We start from the raw sequence: 5,772 nt of genomic DNA on the forward strand, positions 1-5,772 counted from the left end.
CTTGGCCTACTTTGCTACGCTATTCTTCTCATTTCGAAAGAAGAAGAAGTAGCCCGCCGACGACAACAGATTCAATAGCTGGGGATCTTGCTAAGAATGAAACTCCTAACCTTAAATCATAGAACCGGGAATTCTTTCCAAGAATCCGAAGTTGGAGCGGGAAAATAAAAATACCCAGTGGGTAGGGAAGCTGCCCATCCGTTATAATTGCTTCAGAAAGAGAAATTGGAAGGTTTGGCGATCTCCTATCCTGTCCGGTCGTTGTGGCAAGCGAATCTACATCAAATTTAGGAAGTGTGCCTGAAGGCTGACCCCTGTAAATAGACTCGGCTTTATAGTTCATCGGAAGGGTATTGAAATCCGTCAAAATCGAGCTAAAGCTATATAGGAAGCTCGAGCCCCAACAACAAACAACAAATAAGGAGCTGAAGAGATTGCTAGGGCAGGTCCATTTCCTTCTTCGGGATCATATCCAGAATACCGGATAAATCTTTCTTCATAGATACAAGACATTCGTTGCTGATCTAATAAAGATCTTCTCCCTTGGGCGTTAGCGGACGTTTTTCATTTTTCACTCGGTCCTTACTTCACAAAGAAAAGGTTTTTTTAGGTTTACTTTGGAAAGGCGCTAAACAGGCCTGTAGGTTCGCCTTTCTATTTATAATAGAAGAAGTCTAATAGAATTAGCATAGAAGTCTATATAATTAGCCAAATCGTCTGAAGCATGAACAGAATCGTCTTTGTTCCGAAGACCTAGCGAGTTAAGCGAGTTCCTTTTTTCTGTTTTCAAAGGCCGTCCTTTTCTTTCCCCGGACCGATGACTCGCTTATTCAGTACTGCTAACTATTATTGGAGGATTCCGTCCCCTCGGGACTACCCGTAGCTTCGGTTGCTGAATCTTGTGCAGGTTAGGTTGTAGTTGTATTGGCCGTAAGCGGAACGTAGGCGCTTTAGGTGTGTGTTGGCCATGCACTTTCGCGTCGTGTAATGTCGTATGTATGATAGAGGTGGTGTGGTGATTGACCTCAATGCTAATGGTTATCCCCAAGGTTCAACGAATGAATGAAGCTATGCTATGATCGTACCTGGATAGAGATGATAGTCTTCCTCTGATGTCTCCAAGCCGGCCATAATTGAATCGATAGGCGAAGCAGCCAATAGCAGCCTATCGATAGATAGCAGGTTGCTTCCAAGCTCAAACCATTTGAAACGGAGTTGCTACTTTTTTCTTGTTATTGATAGAGTGGTATTATCCGCCCCTATCAAATAAAGTAGAGGAGAGTCTTTCTCCAATGAGAATAAAGAAAGTTTTTGGGCAAGACAAGAAAGGAAATCGCCCTTTGACACCAAGGGATAAGAGCGGATTGCTGGCGATGAGACTTGGTGAAGGGAATCTATGAGAGAAGGTTCTCGATGAACCGGGTTCCGACCGAATAGAGCGCGGAGCCAACAAGTTCAGTCGAACAACGTAACGAGTCTAAGGGCGCTTGAAAGGAATGGACGGGCGAAGGAAAATGAAATATGAAAAAAAAATGCTTTGGGAGTGTGAGATAGGCGGACGGGGAGTACGTAGCCGAACAACCGAAGGGGCTTCCAGCAGCTGAACTAACCGGATGTGCCACCCAAAACCTGAAGCTGACAATGAAATCGGAAATAAACTTCAGACCCCGGCTATCCGAAGAAGGCAGACTGAAGCGGAGGAGCAGAAAATGGAACACAACAAGGGGCGAACCAATGGCTTGCGCGAAGGAAGAAGCGAATCAATCAGAATGGAGAAGGGAGGAGAGGTAAAAGATAGATTTTCGAGCCTGAACATATAAGCAACCTTCTATCTAGCCTCTATACCAGTAGTGGAGTGACTTGCTATTTTCAATCAGAAAAGGAAGATTGAGCAATGCAAAGAAGAAAGAAGTTGTCCCCTCTTCTCTGGTAACCCGCCGCCGCATATGTCAAAAAAGAGGGAGCGGGGAAGGAAGAACAACCGTTTTACTTTGGCACATGAGGTGGCGGGTTTGGCTAGGTAACATAATGGCAATGTATCGGACTGCAAATCCTGGAATGATGGTTCGACGCCGTACTTGGCCTCGAGGAGTGGTGAGCAGCGCGGAACTTGAATAAATCTTTTGGCATATAATATAGGGGGTCTGGAAATCCACAGACAACATTCTGGAACTTCCAAACCAAAGAAATGCAACAGGAAATGAAATGTTACGCTTCAATAGAATGAATTCGGTAGTATTCTACCCTATGGTAGATCGAAGGTCCTGTGCCACTTGAACTCAAATCTATCTTACCTTCAATCCATCGTTGTCCAGTCAAGCCAGCCCATAAAAAAATGTTAGACCGGCTGACACAACCGAATTGGTTGAGGAAAAGGAAAGCCCAGCGATCAAGCACTCCCGCCCCCAAAAGCGGAGACCGAAGAACCGCCAAGTTGTCGAGACACGTCTGAAGAGGAGGTCGGCGGCCTCTAAGTTTACCACCCTACCCACTAATGGACTATGAGGGGGGAAGGTGAACGGGAACCGACCGAAAACCCGAACCGCTTGATCCCTTCATACTCGATTCATTGGGGTTGGGAATGGATGGAACCAATCAGAAGTGCAAATCGCGCAAGCGAAGCCGGGAAACGGACCGCAGCGCAACGACTAGGACTCGTGTCGGAGGACTTTTGAGCGTGGCAAGGACCCGCAACTCTCGAACGGGCCACCAACCACCCGAATCACTATAGCAAACCCTCCCTTTACTTTACTCAATGGATGGAGGTAGAGCCCTCCAACTCAAGCACGAAATCAATGTTAAGCGGGATCGAAACTAGCCCCTTGTATATAGGGTTCCAAACCTGCGCTTCTTCAAATATCCAATCCCAGTAGGGGCTTCAAAGCTTGACAAAGAGAAAGTGGAAAGAAAAGGGGCGCGCTAGCTGCAATCAAACTAAAGCGCTAACAAGCAAGAATGCCTATAGATAGCGCTTTAGTAATAAGATAGGGCTTTTTCAGGAATCGATTCTTTGATTGAATAGAAAAAGTGCTACTTAGTAGTAGAAACTCGGAGAGACGGAGATGGGACTATTTCATACCTGCTAACTCCTAGGATGGGAAGTGGGTCCCTTGTTTTTGGCAGCAAGAGTTTCAGCCTTTGTTGCCCGTCTACTTAGTGAACTGGCAGGACGCGAAGATCAATTGATCAATACGAATCTCGAGAGTGGATGGTTGATCGCTGCCTCCTTGTCCTGGAGGCTCTCAGGCCGGGGAGGGGCTTGCTATCGTAACCTTTTTCCCGGTGTATGTGAGGTTGACGAACTCCTTTTTGTTCGGTCATAGGTTGGTCCAAAGAACGAGAGTCGGCTTCCTTAAGTCCGTTGTTCCTCAGTAGCTCAGTGGTAGAGCGGTCGGCTGTTAACTGACTGGTCGTAGGTTCAAATCCTACTTGGGGAGAATTTAGAGTTCTCGCTTTTCTGACCTAGCGCCCCTTGTCCTTCTCCTTAGTTTCTAAACTAGCATAATCGCAAGACATCAAAAGTGGGAAGTTTCTTGTTGGTTTTTCTTCCTCACTCTCGAATAGGTAACTTGGTTCGTTCAATTCTTAGGGAGAAGAAGGATGGGAATGAATGGGAAGACTGGAGTAGTCTCTTCATTAGCCGGAAGGAATTAGTCTCCACTAGCCGGAAGGAATTAGTCTCCACTAGCCTCATTCGAAGAACGAACAAGAAAAGGCTTACAGTTTAGGTAGGATAGATCGATGTGGTCCAATGGCTAAAGCTCTGCCAGCTTCTTGTAGAATACTTCTCTTTAGGCTCCGAGTTCTTTATTTATTATTATTTTAAAAATGATTCTTCGCCACTAGTGAAACGAAGTTCTTGGTAATTAGCAAGGGGGAAGGAAGATCTCCACTCATTTCATTCATTCAGTGCATGCGGTGAGGTGCAACCCACAACAAACTAAGGGGGAAAGCTTGCTTGGCTTGCTGTAGCCCTATTTTTAGGCTTGGTAAGCGTAAAGCTATTGTTGAAGGCTCGAGAAGGGTAGGCTCGCAGCTTCGCTCAGCAGAAGAACCTGGCTTTCTATAATTAGTCAAGCGCTAGCGCCCAACCGGGCTTTGAAGGGATAGGGAAGGGGGAGAAAAGAAAGAGGGTCACTCCTTTTAGGAACATGGCTCGTTCATTCACTTGCTCACGAACTCGCAGCTTCGCCAGAAGCTACGATACGAAGAGGGGCCTCGGCCCGGGAAGGGGAGAGTGGCTGAGTGGTCAAAAGCGACAGACTGTAAATCTGTTGAAGTTTTTCTACGTAGGTTCGAATCCTGCCTCTCCCACTTGTTGTAGACTTCAGAGAAAAGAAAAGAGGCATTCGTCAGCGTAGGAAGGCCAACCGAGCGAAGCTCCTTTGGCCGTTCCGTGAAGTTCAATTGTATCGTATGTTAGTTAGAGAGGTTGGCGAACTACTACGATCTATAGATTCCCCATCCGTATCCAATCCCAACGAGAATAGAAGCGAGTAGCTTCCGGCTTGGCTTGTAGTCGTAGTCTTTTAGCTTATATAGTCGTCGGCCTTCCTACACGCACGCGCCCTCCAGAATGCCTCATTGATTCGGTATGAAGCCAAGCCGATACATAAGATAGGCGAAGGAAAGACCCCCATTTCATAGCGCCTGGGGAACGCAAGTTTGCTCGAGGATTGGAGAGGAGAGGTGGAAGAAAAGGCTCGGGATGAATTTAGGAGTATTTGTGCGAGCTGTGTGCGGTGAGAGTCGCACGTACAGTAACGAGGGGGGTTCGCGTCTATACGTGTAGTGTGGTGGTCGGGCCTACCTACCCTATTAGTTCTATGATCTATGGGTCTATTGGAGCTACCCACTTTGATCAATTAGCCAAGATTTTGACCGGATACGAAATTACTGGTGCTCGATCTAGTGGTATTTTGATGGGGATTCTATCTATCGATGTAGGATCCCTATTCAAGATCACTGCAGTTCCTTTTCGGGCGGCTGTAGGACGGACGACCGCCTTTAGGTGGTAGGGTAGGGTGGGTGGTACCGCTCAGATTGCGGCCAATCTTCCTAACCGCGCGCGGGCTGGGCTTAGAGCGCGTGAAACTCATCACTACCTCGTAAGGGCATTGAGACCATAGCATGTTACACGAAAGCGCTGCTTTCTCTGTAGTATTATCACACAGTTGCCCGCCAAGAAGAGCCACTCTCTTTGTAGTGTTGTCACACAAGATAAGCACGTCGCCCGCCTGCTGGCTGGGCGAATCTAAGTTCTCTTCCGTTCAACTGTATTTGAGTGTAAAAGCGAAGGTTGGAAACCTACTTGTTCAGCCAAGAACCAGAAATCGAATGAAGGAAGCGAAGATCAAAGTCAAAATATGCCGTGGAGAAGAGCTTACTTATGTGCGGAAGACGAAGTCGTAATGGAACCTGTGGCTGGATTGAATCCTTCGCGAATACATGAACCGATTTATCAAAGAAGCCCTCGAGGTTAATAACCAACAAAGGACAAAGTCGTCCTTTGTTCCCCGAAAGAAACCTCCCGGCAAGGCCTAGGAAAGCCCTCATCTCTTTTTCGTGGTCATCGAGCTCGTCGGAGAAATATACCCTCCCTTATTCATCGCTCTTATCGGCTAACGATCATTAGGCGAAGCGGTTGAATCACCGCCGTTCTTAACCGAACTAAGCATACCTTTACGCGTGTGCCCACAGTTTATTGCGGAAAATTGGTTGTTGATTGCGGAGAATCAGTTATTGGCAATTCATTTCTCCCCTAACATGTAC

The 5,772-nt window shown here is 46.9% G+C and overlaps 2 non-coding genes across 2 annotated transcripts; both read left to right on the forward strand.

The window, feature by feature from the left end:
- Positions 1-3,365: 3,365 nt before the first annotated feature.
- On the forward strand, positions 3,366-3,437 carry TRNAN-GUU (transfer RNA asparagine (anticodon GUU)). The gene has a single exon. It is a non-coding gene; the product is annotated as a tRNA-Asn (tRNA).
- Positions 3,438-4,231: 794 nt separating this feature from the next.
- On the forward strand, positions 4,232-4,314 carry TRNAY-GUA (transfer RNA tyrosine (anticodon GUA)). The gene has a single exon. It is a non-coding gene; the product is annotated as a tRNA-Tyr (tRNA).
- The last annotated feature ends 1,458 nt before the right edge of the window (positions 4,315-5,772 follow it).

Source organism: Bidens hawaiensis, unplaced genomic scaffold (genome assembly GCF_021521415.1).
Source record: "Bidens hawaiensis isolate Kalapana, Puna unplaced genomic scaffold, B.hawaiensis_p1.1 tig00062045_1, whole genome shotgun sequence".
In the NCBI taxonomy this organism is placed as follows: Eukaryota; Viridiplantae; Streptophyta; class Magnoliopsida; order Asterales; family Asteraceae; genus Bidens; species Bidens hawaiensis.